At 34.5% G+C, this 15,190-nt stretch overlaps 1 non-coding gene across 1 annotated transcript; it reads right to left on the reverse strand.

The window, feature by feature from the left end:
• Positions 1-8,191: 8,191 nt before the first annotated feature.
• LOC127088687 (small nucleolar RNA R71) lies at positions 8,192-8,298 on the reverse strand. The gene has a single exon (XR_007790512.1). It is a non-coding gene; the product is annotated as a small nucleolar RNA R71 (small nucleolar RNA).
• Positions 8,299-15,190: the final 6,892 nt, after the last annotated feature.

Raw genomic sequence — 15,190 nt, forward strand, 5'->3', positions numbered from 1 at the left:
TTTATTAATTTAAAAGAGTAAAACTGTCACGCGAAACACCATATATGCATCTTAACGCTTCAAAATGTCACATGATGTGTTACATTGTCCGTCGACACATGTTAACAAGAGGGACTAAAATTAAAAATGTAAAATTCTATTAAGACTATTATTTAAGATAACTAGCAAAATACTTGTGTGTCCGCACGGGTAAAATTTATTTAATACGATATATATTTTATTTAAATATACATGTAAAATTGAAATGATTTTTTTAATTATAAAATGAATAATGATAATATAAACTGAATTGTGTTAAATAATCATATGAAAAGAAGAGGAAAAAAAGACTCGTGAAATGGAGAAAGGAAAAAAATATTGATATTTGAAAATAAGAATTTTGTGTCTCAAATAAAGATAATTGTTAATTAAAATAAAATAGATATTTTGTTGATAGTGACCCGTGATAAAAAAGAGAAATTTTGACATATAAAAATAAGAATTTTGTGTCTCAAATAAAGATAATTATTAATTAAATTAAAATAGATATTTTTGCTGATAGTGACCCGTAAAAAAAAGAAATTTTGATATTTAAAATTTTTTTTTGTCTCTTATAAAGATAATTGTTAATCAAAATAAAATAAATATTTTGTTGTAGTGATCCGTAAAAAAAAAGAAATTTTGACATTTAAAAATAATTTATTTGTATTTTAAATAATAAAATGTATTAATTAAAATAGAATAGATATTTTTTTTGATAGTGATCTATTAGATAAAAAGTTAACTCTGTGTATGACTATTAAGTATTATCTAATTTCATAAAATAAATTCTTAATTTTATTAAAATTTATAAATAAATAAATTAATATTTTTAATAATAAATAAATAAATAAAATTAATTAAATTTATATTAAAAACAAGGGTAATGCTAACTTGTGTCTTAGGGACACACGTTAAAAAACCTCTTATAGTGAATTTGTATCGAAAAAATACTAAAAAAATTAATTATATATTTTTATTTAAATCAATGCATAATTTTTAAGACAATGTTTCTTTATTTATTTGTTAACTTGTGCCTCTAGGACACAAGTTAACATTATCCTAAAAACAAAACTAAATGTCAACATCATATACATTCATACACTAATAAGTATTTAATATGATAATCATATATTATAGTTAAATATTTTAATATATTAAAAATAATTAAGAGAAGATAAAATGATTAGAGAGAAAAGATAAAATAATAAAATGAAAAGAGAAAGAAGAATGAGATTATGAGTGAAAGAGTGAGAAATGGAGGAAAAAGTGAAAGTTGAAAATTTTATTAAAATTTAAAAATAAATACAATTAATTAAATTTATATTAAAAATAAAATTAAATGTCAATATTATATACATTCATACACCAGTAAATATTTAATATGATAATCATATATTATAGTTAAACATTTTAATTTATTAAAAATAATTAGGAGAAGATAAAATAATTAGGGTGAAAAGATAAAATAAAAAAATGAAAAGAGAAAGAAGAATGAGATTATGAATGAAAGAGTGAGAAATGGAGGAAAAAGTAGTATCAATAGAAATTTGATACTCGGTAGCATTTGGTTGAAATAAGGTGAATTAATTAGAAAATTAGATTATTACATAAAAAAATTTAAAATAAAGGATATTATTAGTAGTTTGTATGCATGTTATTTTAGTAGATAAATAGTTGATATGATTGGAGACAAATTAATGTTGATATATTAATAGAGACTACTAGCATGTCTATCCCTAAATTATATTTTTAAATGAAAGAAAAAATATTAAACACACTAATTATTACTCAATACCACAAGGTAAACAAAGTTAAGTTAAAAACGTCATAGACACATTGTAAATGACTAACACGATTTTGTGAAATATTTTACGGAGTTTTTGTATATAATACAAAACATTATTCTAACACAAACCATCCTGTTCTACATACACCTCGGTGTAAAAGGAGAGAGACACATAATCAAAATCTTGAAATTATGTCTAACACCTGCTATATAGTAAAAAGAGAATAAAGGAAAAGATAAATATTGTGAAAAATAATTTCCTAAAATACGAATCAATATTAAATATCTCTTAAATATGTATATCTCTTTGTTACACTTGGTAAAAGGACATATAAAAAAACTTACCAATCATAAGAAATTTATCTTTTTCTTTTTACTACATATACACTGGCTCTTAACACACCTTGCTATAAAAGTTGACGGGCAATAATTTAATGGACAATCATAATGAGTAAAACATTCAGCTGCAGCTGTAATGAAAAAAATAAATAAAAGAATGTTATTAAAAAAAGGACAATCATATAATATTGTGTAAGGAGCAAAAAAATAGGAAAATTTAAAAAATAAATAATATTGGTTTACCATCAATGTTTACTACAACAAAAAATAGGAAAAATAAGATACTCATAATGTAAATGAATTTGACAATTTCAGCCATATTTTTTGTTTCCTTTTTGATGAATTAAGTAGAATATAATTTTACCATTTTATAATTTATAAAGCCATGTTCTCCTTACATGAATTAAATAACTTTGAGCTCTTAGGGTGTTATAAAAAAACATTTTTTAATAACAAATATTTATTTTATTTTTACGTAGATTGATGTATTATTGTTTCTTCAGAGCACACGTTTCCGTTTGACCGACTTTCTAATGATTTAAAAACTACTTCTAAAATAAAATTAAAATTAAGAGCTTTAGAAGCCAAGTTAAAATTGAGTGCTTTTGAATTTTCATTTTTATAATCCTTTTTTAAAGTTTAAAGTTGTTTGATTGTGTTTTTATGAAGTGTTGAACTTACGAAGAGTTAGCATATAAAATAAAAGAATTTAAAATAGAAGATAAATTCTTTAAAAATCGCTATTTACTCTCAACGACATTAATTTATTATACATAAATACAAATTTATAATTGTCGTTTTAAGGGATTCATTCAAATAATTTTAAGGGGGCATGAATGTAAAAACGAAAAAAATAAAAAAAAGTTAGAAAATAGTTTAACATTAAATGGTTTAAATATGTGGTTTTTGTAAACATATTGCTTATTATTATTCTTTTATGAAAATTAGTGTTTTATAAATATAAATATTTTTTATATTTATTCTTTTATAAGTAAAAAATTATATTTAAAAGAGTCTAGTTGCTCTTTTCTTTCATCTGTCCATGTTTGCTTTTTGGTATTTAGTCTAGGTCCGGTTTTGGCTTTTCTAGTTTTAATGGCTTTTAGGATTCCAATGAACTTCATTGTAATATGGTATCAGTAGAATACACATTCCACTCTCCTTTTTCATCGGCATCTTCTGCTCTCACACGAATCCAAAACACCTTTCCCTTCAATGGCCTCCTATGATGATTCTGACGGTATATCCACCGTCAAAGAAAGCCCCAAGAAAGACAACAACGACAACTACAAGAACGATCCCACATGTCTAATATTGATCCCTAGAAACCCTTTTTACCTTCATCCCGGTGAGAACCTCGTCGCCACCATTGTTGCATCACCTCTTGATGATAACAACTATCACAACTGGAGTAAATCGATGTGTCGCGCCTTGACATCGAAGAACAAGATTTCATTCATCAATGGTAATCTCCCTAAACCTTCCTTCTCTGACCCGAACTATGAGTTATGGGATCGCGCGAATAGTATGGTACTTTCTTGGATCAATCATACTCTTTCACCTCACATTGCACAAAGTACCATTTACTTTGTTTCGACATTCGATCTCTAGGAAGATCTTCGTAAAAGATTCACAAAAGGTAATCACTTTCGTTTCTCAGATCTTCTGCGTAGAATGAATTAGAAGATCCGAGGCCAAGTCCTTAATGTTCATGTCCTACACCCTGCACATGTGATTTATCTAGAGCAGTTCGCAATTATAAGCATATGAAGTATGTTTCATGTTTTTTGAAGGGTTTAAACCATAACTATCATAACATTCACACACAAATCTTGTTCCTTAAACCGCTTCCCAGCATCAGTCGTGTATATTCGCTTATTGCTCAACAACAAGTGGTTTCTCCACCTCATTCCGCACCTAACTCAACCATTCTTTACGCCACAATAATAACACTCGGGTTAAAGGTAAAGGACACCTGAAGACTTTCATGGCATGCACCAATTGTAGAAAAATAAATCATATAGTGGAAACCTGTTTTATCAAACATGGGTTTCCACCTGGATATATAAACAAGAATCCCAAGTCTTCTCCTGTCTCCAAGATCACATTGACTCAAGACAAAGATAATGTTATTTCTAAGGAGGATTACCAACACTTGCTCCATCTCCTCCAAAAATCCAGGAAGGATCACCAATACTCCAAGAATGACACAAATTCCACCCTTGACAACCACATAATCTCATGTATTGTTGACACAGGTCGTGAATCTCAAATACCTTCTATGTGGATCCTTGATTATGGGGCATCTCATCACAAATTCCCTTATATCAAGTGTTTTTCTGATATCACAATCATTGACCCTGTTTATATCCATCTTCCTAATGGGACTCGTATGACTGCTAATTTTTTTGGAACTATTATTCTTGATCACTTATTTCAACTGCACAATGTTTTTTATATACCTACATTTAAGTTTAGCCTCATATTTATATCTAAATTATGTCACACATCTAACTATATCATTTCATTCTTACACAATTCCTGTTACATTTAGGATGTGTCTACCAAGCGGATGATTGGACAAGTGGCTCATCATAATAACATTTACATCCTTCACAAAGTCCCTTTCCACACTCACACACATCCTAATACTTGTAATTCTGCTAGTTTAAAAGACTCTGATAATGTAGATTCAGCCTTATGGCATCATCGTTTAGCACATCCCTCAATTGATGTTTTACATACTATTTCACATAATGTTTCCATTATAAAATTTAATAAGAATTCTCTTTTCCATACTTTCCATTTAGATAAACAATGTAGGTTTCCTTTCCCTATAAGTAATTTTGTTTCTTCTAAATGCTTTGACTTAGTGCATATGGATATATGAGGTCATATATCTGTCTCTTCTTTGGATGGTTTTCAATATTTTTTAACTATTGTTGATGACTTTACACGTTATACTTGGACTTTTCTCATGACACATAAAGCTGAAACAAGACTTCACATTAAAAATTTAATCACTTATTGCCAAACTCAATTTTCCTGTAACATCAAAATCACTGGAAGTGACAATGGAATGAGTTTCCTATGCCCTCTTACTATGCTTCTCTAGGTACTTTATATTAAAGAAGTTATGTTGAAACACGTCAACAAAACTCCACTATTGGGAGAAAACATAGGCACTTACTTAATGTTACTAGATCCCTTTTATTCCATGCTAACTTGCCTAAATGTTTTTGGTCTCTTTCCCTTTGTCATGCCACTTATTTGATCAATAGATTATGTAGCCCTACCATCCAATACAACACTCCTTATGAGCTTCTTTTCAAAACACACTCATCCTATACACACCTTAAAATCTTTGGATGCCTTGCTTATTCTTCTACAATCACAAGACATAGGGACAAATTGGATAGAGCCACAAAGTGCTTAGTCTTAGGTTATCTCATGGGATTCAAAGGATATCTCCTTTTTTTATCTTAGCACCAGATCCATCTTTGCTTCCAGAAATTATGTTTTCTATGAAAGCATCTTTCCTTACACACCCCATCCCCCTAATCACAACAATATTACACCTGCCTTTGATACTGATCAATCCATGATTCCTTTCCTTTTTGACCATCTTACTTCCACAAAACCTTCCATCAACCCTGATCACGTGCCTAACCTTGAACAAACTTAACATTCTTTACAAAACCCCTTGATGCTCCCATCATACCTCAACAATCCTCTCCCACCAATGAGTAGACCCAACATACTGATCTCTCACACACTTTTGATCCTAACAGTTCTCCTGCCATCACTACTATTAGGAAATCCACTAGACATAAATTTTCCCTTGCATACATGAATGAATTTATTTGCAATGCATCTCATACTACTATTCCTTATGATATTTCCAAATATATTTCATATCATCATATTTCTCCTGCATATCTTTCTTTTATTTCTACTGTCACCACTGCTTTTGACCTTGTTGCTTACAAGTAAGCTAGCCTTCATCCTCATTGGATCAAGGCTATGAATACTAAAGTTCAAGCTTTAATAGACAACAACACCTGGACTTTCACCACTTTACCACAAGGTAAGAAAGCTATAGGTTGTAAATAGGTCTATAAGACCAAATTTCATTCATATGGAACAATAGAAATACATAAATCTAGGTAAGTTGCTTAAGGCTTCAACCAAACTCAAGGTACTGACTTCTTTGACACATTTTCTCCTGTTGCAAAGCTCACAACTGTAAGATTACTCCTTGCCCTTGCCTATTCTTTAAATTTATATCTTCACTGATAACATAAAATAATATCACATTTTTGGACTCGATATAATTAAATTATATTATTATTTGTTTCAATTTATTTCATTTTATTCGATATTACTTGGTATTTTTCCTTTTATTTGTCTCAGGTAATTTATTTGAAGCATAAGTGAAAAAAGGAAGAAAAGGGGTGCAAAAAGATAATGAAAAGCAAAATCCACAAAAGCCCAGCCCACAATCACAAGCCAGGAGCGCTGGACCTGTGACGACCGCCACACAAGGTGTGACGAGCGTCACGCCTTACTACCTTGTGTTACGAGTGTAACACATGGTGTGACGAACGTCACACCCCTCTCCTATATTTTTGGCTTCAGAAGCGCAACAGAGGCACGTTGAAGCCTATTGTTACGCTTGACCCTTGGAACGTGAAGACTATTTTTCGGAGAGGACTTTTGGAAACCGTTAAAAAGTATACTAATATAAATAGTTGCTTTTGGCTAACCCTGAAGCCCTCTGTCTCTTTCCGCCGTGCAAGCAATATTTTACAGCATTATTTTTCTACAGCTTTCTACTTTTATTTGCAATTTTTATTTTCCTTTCCAGCAATTCTTTTAAGCACTTAATTAATTTTTCACACGATAGTTTCTACACCGGAAACTATTGTGTATCTTTTACTGGATCTAACCTTACGTTAGATTATAGTATTTTATTCCTTCGCTTTTATTTTCCTGTCCGATTGAAGAATTCAAGAGCAAATCCAACCGGTCTGTGGTGGAGTGTTCAAGATTGCTATTAATTATTCAGGTTCTTTAATTTATTGTTTTAATTTATATATGCCCTGCATTACTGTTTATTTTAAATGAAATTAAACCAACTTAGTTTTGATTCCCTAATTACGACGAACTACATACCGATATCCGCTTAATTGATATTTAATTTAGATCTAGCTTTAGCTTTACTTTTCCCCCAAACAATCAAAGTATAATCCGCCTTAGCTTTACGAAGTAACCTTAGAAAACGGTATATCGATTCATAAGTCCCTGTGGGATCGATATCTTTTAAAACTACGCGATAGAACTGTGCACTTGCAGTTAGTACCCCATTCGACTCATAAAGTCGCGATCAAGTTTTTGGCGCCATTGCCGGGGACTTTTATTTAGTCGATATCGTAACCCTTATGTTACGCTGTAGAGACTAAGGTAATTTTTATTTTTCTTTCTTTTCTTTCGTTGATTTGTATGCCACACACTCGCTCACAAGGCGAGCCGTTTTACTTACGAATCAACGACATTGAACTATATCTCCGAGTCTTACGACGAATTTGGGAATATCGTGCTGCAAACAATCTCCCTCCTATCGAAATTCCTGATCTCAAAAATCTTCTTCCTTCACCGATACCCGAGATGGCAGAACCAGCTTGTGCTCTTCGAGATTATGCCGCTCCATCGCAAGATGAGCCGCATTCGAGTATTGCTCCGCCCGCAATCGAAGCAAACAACTTCGAACTTAAACCTTCGCTGTTGCAGGCAGTGCAACAGAACCAATTCTCTGGAAATCCTACCGAGGATCCAAACCTTCATTTATCCGTATTTGTCCAATACGCTGATACTGTTAAAGCTAATGGTGTCACTTCAGAGGCAATTCGACTTCGTCTCTTTCCTTTCTCGTTAAGAGATAAAGCTAGAAGATGGCTTCAGTCTCTTCCTTCCAACTCAGTCACAACATGGAATGAGTTGAAGAAAGTCTTTCTTGCCCGATATTTTTCTCTAAGCAAAACAGCTATGTTGAGAGCCCAAATAAATGGATTTAAACAGAAAGATAACGAGTCTCTTTTCGAAGCATGGGAAAGATACAAAGACATGATGAGACTTTGTCCACACCATGGTTTAAAGGACTAGTTAGTAATTCATACCTTCTATAATGGTCTCTTGTACAACACAAGATTAACAATAGACGCCGCCGCAGGTGGTGCGCTTATGGATAAACCTTATGCCGATGCTTATCAACTTATCGAAAGCATGGCCCAAAACCATTATCAGTGGGGAAGCGACCGAACAATGGTAGAAAAACCTCAAACGAAAAGTGGCATGTACGAGATAAGTAGCCTTGATCATGTTAATGCAAAAGTGGATGCTCTGGCCCAGAAAATTGAAAGTTTAAATGTATCACCTCCAGCCATCGTGGTTGCCGCAACTCAAAACTGCGAAGTCTGTGGAATCCAAGGTCACACTCCTGCTGATTGTCAACTCCTAACAGGAATCCAAGCAGAACAAGTGAATTATGCTCAAGGAAATCCCTACTCGCATACCTATAACTCTAACTGGAAGAACCATCCTAATTTTTCATATAAGAATAATAACGCTTTATACGCACCAGGACAAGCTCCAAATCAAGCCCCAGCTATACCTCCTGGATATCAAAAGCCGACCCCATCTACACCTAACAATAACGTTCCTAGGAAATCCAACTTGGAAATCATGATGGAGAACTTCATAGTTTCTCAACAGCAAACCAATAAAGATTTCTTAAACCAGAATGTACACACTAGCGAACAAATTAAACAACTAGCAAGTAAAGTAGATGCCCTGGCTACCCATAACAAAATGCTGGAAACACAAATATCACAAGTAGCTCAACAACAAGCGCCTACTGCTGCCCCAACTGGTACATTTCCTGGACAACCCCAACCTAACCCGAAAAGCCACGCTCATGCAATCATATTAAGAAGTGGAACGGAAGTGGAAGGACCGTCTGATCCAAGGATAGAAAACCAAAACTCTAAAAAGTCGACTGAGGAAGAAAATAAACCTAAGGAAAAGGAAGAGAGTAATAAGGAAACCGTAGAAAAGAAAGAACCTTATGTACCTCCACCACCTTATAAGCCACCTATCCCTTACCCTCAAAGGCTTATTAAAACCAAAGATGCGGGCCAATTTAAAAAATTTGTTGACCTACTGAAACAATTAAACGTCACAATTCCTTTTACAGAAGCTATTACGCAGATGCTCTCATATACTAAGTTCTTAAAAGAAATTCTTTCTAATAAAAGGAAACTTGAAGAGAGCGAAACCGTTACACTCACTGCTGAATGTAGCGCTATAATCCAGAATATGCCTCAAAAACTTAAAGACCCTGGTAGTTTCTCTATACCCTGTCACATAGGAAAATTTGTCATAGATAAAGCCTTATGCGATATAGGAGCCGGTATCAGTGTTATGCCTTTATCCATATGCAAGAAACTGGAAGTGGGAGAATTGAGACCAACTAAAATGTCTGTGCAATTAGCAGATCGTTCCGTTAGATATCCTGTAGGAATTCTTGAAAACATTCCCGTGCGCATAGGTCAATTCTACATTCCAACCGATTTTATAATTATGGACATAAGAGAAGATGAAGTTACACCCATCATATTGGGAAGACCATTCTTAGCAACCGTCGGTGCGATCATAGACGTAAAACGAGGACGACTCACTTTCGAAGTAGGAGAAGAGAAAATTGAGTTCATTCTCTCCCAATTTTTGAAAGCACCTGTAATAGATGTCACATGTTACTTTATGGATATCATCGATGAATGCATAAAAGAAATAGAGTTAGAAAATGACAAATTGCCTGACTATCGTGTAGAAGACAAACTTAACCAATGTTTAGCAATAACACCGGATCCTACACAATGCCTTAAGAAACCAACCCTCGACCTGAAAACACTTCCCAAAAATCTGAGATATGAATTCCTAGACTTAGAACTTGAACGACCAGTGATAGTTAATGCAGACCTAGGAAAACTCGAAACCGAAAAACTCCTACATATCTTAAGAAAATATCCAACCGCACTAGGATACAACATCACCGATCTTAAAGGGATAAGTCCTTCTATTTGTATGCACCGCATCATGCTAGAAGAAGACTGTAAAACTTCTAGGGAACATCAGAGGAGACTAAACCCGATCCTGAGTGAGGTAGTGAAAAAGGAAGTAACAAAGTTATTAGAGGCAGGTATCATATATCCTATATCTGATAGCAAATGGGTTAGTCCTGTACACGTTGTACCAAAGAAATGAGGTATAACAGTTATTGAAAATGAAAAAGGAGAAACTATAACCAAACGAATCGAATCAGGATGGAGAATGTGCATTGACTATAGGAAACTAAACAAAGCAACCCGAAAAGATCATTTCCCTTTACCATTCATAGACCAGATGTTTGAACGATTAGCAAAACATTCTCATTTCTGCTATCTAGATGGTTACTCAGGCTTCTTTCAAATACCAATTCATCCTAATGACCAAGAAAAGACAACATTCACATGTCCTTTTGGTACCTTCGCTTATCGACGAATGTCGTTCGGCCGTGCAATGCTCCCGCAACCTTCCAAAGGTGCATGATGGCAATATTCGCCGATTTTCTCGAAAACATCATGGAAGTATTTATGGATGATTTTTCCGTATGCGGACAAAGCTTTGAAGAATGTCTTGAAAACCTAGAAAGAGTTCTAGAACGATGTGTAAAAGTAAACCTAGTACTTAATTGGGAAAAATGTCACTTTATGGTACAAGAAGGAATTGTTTTAGGACACATCATATCAAATAGAGGAATTGAAGTAGACAAAGCCAAAATAGAAGTAATCGAAAACCTTCAACCTCCAAAAACTGTGAGAGAAGTACGAAGCTTCTTAGGACATGCCGGTTTTTACCGACGATTCATTAAAGATTTCTCTAAAATAACTAAACCTTTAACCGGATTATTGATGAAAGATGCTGAATTCATATTCGACAATAAATGTTTAGAAGCATTTCAAACGCTTAAACAAGCATTGATCTCCGCGCCCATAATGCAGACTCCAGATTGGAACGAACCATTCGAAATAATGTGTGACGCAAGTGATTACGCCGTGGGCGCTGTTTTAGGACAACGAAAGGATAAAAAGCTTCACGTTATATATTACGCAAGTAGAACCCTAGATGAAGCACAAATGAATTACGCCACAACCGAGAAAGAACTTCTAGCAGTAGTGTTTGCACTAGATAAATTTCGTTCTTACTTGGTCGGAGCTAAAATAATCGTTTACACTGACCACGCCGCCATTAAGTACCTCTTAACAAAAAAGGTTGCTAAACCTAGACTCCTAAGGTGGATCTTGTTGCTACAAGAATTCGATTTGGAAATCAAAGATAAGAAAGGAACTGAAAACGTAGTAGTAGATCACCTCTCTAGACTCGAAAACCTGGAACCGGAAAGAACTTCGATCAACGATGATTTCTCGTACGATAAACTTATAGCTACTTTGGAAGAAAATAGAATTGATAAACAGGTAGAGACCACCTTAGCTATATGTGTTACACCATGGTACGCTGACTTCGTCAATTATTTAGCTGCCAGAATAGTTCCACCTAATTTATCTTACCAACAAAAGAAACGATTCTTCCATGACATAAAACATTATTACTGGGATGACCCTTTACTTTTCAAAAGAGGCCCTGATGGTATTTTCCGTCGGTGTATACCTGAAGAAGAGATAGAAAATATAATCCAACACTGTCACTCCGCTCCTTATGGTGGACATGCAAGTACATCCAAGACCTGCTCCAAAATCCTACAAGCCGATCTTTATTGGCCAAACATATGGAAGGATGTGCATGCTGCTGTCAAGAAATGTGATAGATGTCAACGCACAAGAAACATATCTAGACGTGACGAGATGCCACAAAAGGGCATTTTGGAAGTAGAGATTTTCGACGTGTGGGAAATAGATTTCATGGGACCTTTTCCACCTTCTTTCGGTAACAAGTACATACTCGTAGCGGTTGACTACGTATCAAAATGGATTGAAGCTATAGCTTCTCCAACAAACGACACACGAGTAGTAACTAGACTCTTTAAGAATATAATATTTCCAAGATTTGGTGTCCCAAGAATAGTAATCAGTGATGGTGGATCGCATTTCATATCTAAGATACTTGAAAAACTACTGTTTAAGTATGGTGTAAGACATAGAGTCGCAACACCTTACCATCCTCAAACCAGTGGACAAGTGGAAGTGTCTAACAGAGAAATTAAACAAATATTAGAAAAAACAGTCGCCACCTCAAGGAAAGACTGGTCATCGAAACTACCCGAAGCTTTATGGGCATATCGAACCGCTTACAAAACTCCCATAGGAACAACCCCATTTAAGCTTATTTATGGAAAATCTTGCCACCTCCCGGTAGAATTAGAACATAAGGCCTACTGGGCTATTAAAAATCTAAACTTAAACTATAAGGCCGCTGGTGAAAAGCGAATTCTTGACATAAACGAATTAGAGGAACTTCGACAAGACGCCTACGAAAATGCCAGAATCTACAAAGAAAGAACGAAGAAATGGCATGATAAACGTATATCCAGAAAAATCTTCAAACAAGGCGATATAGTCCTTTTGTTCAACTCTAGACTTAAGTTATTCCCAGGAAAACTACGTTCTAGATGGCCAGGCTCTTTCCAAATCACCAATGTCTTTCCAAGTGGAGCGGTGGAAATTAAAGGCAAATCTATGGAACCATTTATCGTAAACGGGCAGCGTCTAAAACATTATCATTATGCAGAGAACAATGAAGATTCACAAGTCCTGCACTTAGACGAAATGCCTCCAGAATGTATAGATTATATTTGCTAGTTTTTATGTCGAGCTTGCGACATTAAACAAAGCGCTTCGTGGGAGACAACCCACAAATTTTTATTTTATTTTTATTTCTTCTTTAATTATTCTTTTAAATTTTATTTAGTATTCATTCTTAATTTATTTTAACTTATAAAATTTTTCTTCTTTTCTTCTTTCGGCATTTGGCCAAATCCTGACTAAAACTCTTGTTTTTCTTTTCTCTAGCTAACACTAACCTGATGGGACAAATTGATCGTATGGGTATCAAATTCAGAGGGAAAGCTCAGAAACAAAAGTTTGAGGAACTAGCAGAGAGAGATGCTACCTAGTTTGTATGCTGATGATTGGGCAATGACTGCCCTTGGACTAAGAGAGAGTGTCTTGTATTTGCTGAGTCAAATAGGGTGGGAAACCACTCCTATCCGAAGACAATTTGTCACTTACCGGAGACTGACTCTAGAATTCCTTAGTTCTCTGATCTATCTACCCAGCCATGGAAAAGGAATAAGCAGAGGTTTTATTCAGTTCAGAATGTTCAACATGGAGTATCAATTTAACATTCAGGATTTTACCAACCTTTTAGGTTTCCCTACCTCTTTTGATACATTCACAGTGAGCCAAGAAGACCTTTTTGAATATAGAGAACTTGAACATTTTTGGGGAAGCTTGACTGAAAATGACGACCCTGAGGAACATGAGTTTCTTTCAGGAAACATACATAACCTGGCCTTTCGTTATTTCCATAAGATCCTGGCCCACACCCTTTTTGGGAAGAAGTCAAATATTACTACAATATCACGTGATAAACTCTTCATCATATTTTGTGCTTCCCAGAACCGTCCAGTGAATGGTGCCACTTTTATGTTGGCGAATTTTGACCGTCTTATCCAAGACGAACGAGCACCAATTCAAATAGGCGGATTGATAACCATGATTGGAAATGCTATCGGATTACGTCAGCCTATGCTTGACCTAAGCCCTTTTTGTGGCATTGCGACTATGAGTATACCCTTCCTCTTCAACACTATGTTTATAGCAAACCTAGGGCCTGAAGAGTTTGAGCTTATAATTAACAACCAAGTTCTTTGCCTATTCACCTTGCCTAGTCCGAGGACTAGTGTTCATAACCGCAATAACTGGCTCTACAACCTGAACGGAACACCTTCCCCTGCTAGATCTACTGAATCCATCCAGGACTACGAGATTTGTGACGACCAGATTCCTTATGCTGAATCTGACCCTTAGACACCATCTGGTTATTATGATATTGACCCTCCTCCTTAACCTATCCCGACCGAAGAGTCGGCAATACCTGATCCTAGACATCATATGCCCGGAGATAATTATAACACCATCATTCAAGCTTTGATGTCAGAACATGACGCTCTCAGAGAAGAGTTAGCTAATATGGGACACGAATTTCTGGGATACATGAGCAGTGTAACAAATCAATTCCACGAGTTGCTAAACTGTGTTAACTCCTTTGCTCCTCCGGCCAGAGATCCTGCAAGTGGCTAGAAGTTGTTTTTCTTAGTTACTTAGTTTTAGTTTAGGCTATTTATTAGTTTTTTACATTATTTTTAATATTAGTATTTGTTTTTCTTTCGCATGTTTGCTTTTGTTTTCCAATGTTACATTATGATTATTTAATGAAGCTATTGCATTATTGGTTTATTCTATTTTGATCTATGCAATTTCTATAATTACAAATAAATGCTATCCACTATATGCTAATAATTACTATGCCTGTTGAAGAAATACATATATTATGGTAATAGAATAGCATGCAAGACAATTTAAAAGCATTACAATAGCAAAATAAAATAAACATAAGAAAAACAAAATAACAAAAATAAAATATAATAATAAAAACAAATTATAAAGAACCCACGCAAGTGACCGTTGCAAGCTGGCTGTGTGACGAGCGTCACACAAACCATCACGGTCGTCACACCAAGTGTCTGTGACGCCCGTAACACCCCTGTCACGAGCGTAACACCTTCAGACTAGGTGAACGTTAGTAACCGTTGGAGACATGACCGTTACACCACCTACTTTTTACCTTCCCCATTCATTCACCCATTTACTCACATTTACCCACATTTATTTATTTTTCACCCACTCCCTTTCCAACTTCCAATTTTTC

Source organism: Lathyrus oleraceus, chromosome 5, assembly GCF_024323335.1.
Source record: "Lathyrus oleraceus cultivar Zhongwan6 chromosome 5, CAAS_Psat_ZW6_1.0, whole genome shotgun sequence".
Classification (NCBI taxonomy): domain Eukaryota; kingdom Viridiplantae; phylum Streptophyta; class Magnoliopsida; order Fabales; family Fabaceae; genus Lathyrus; species Lathyrus oleraceus.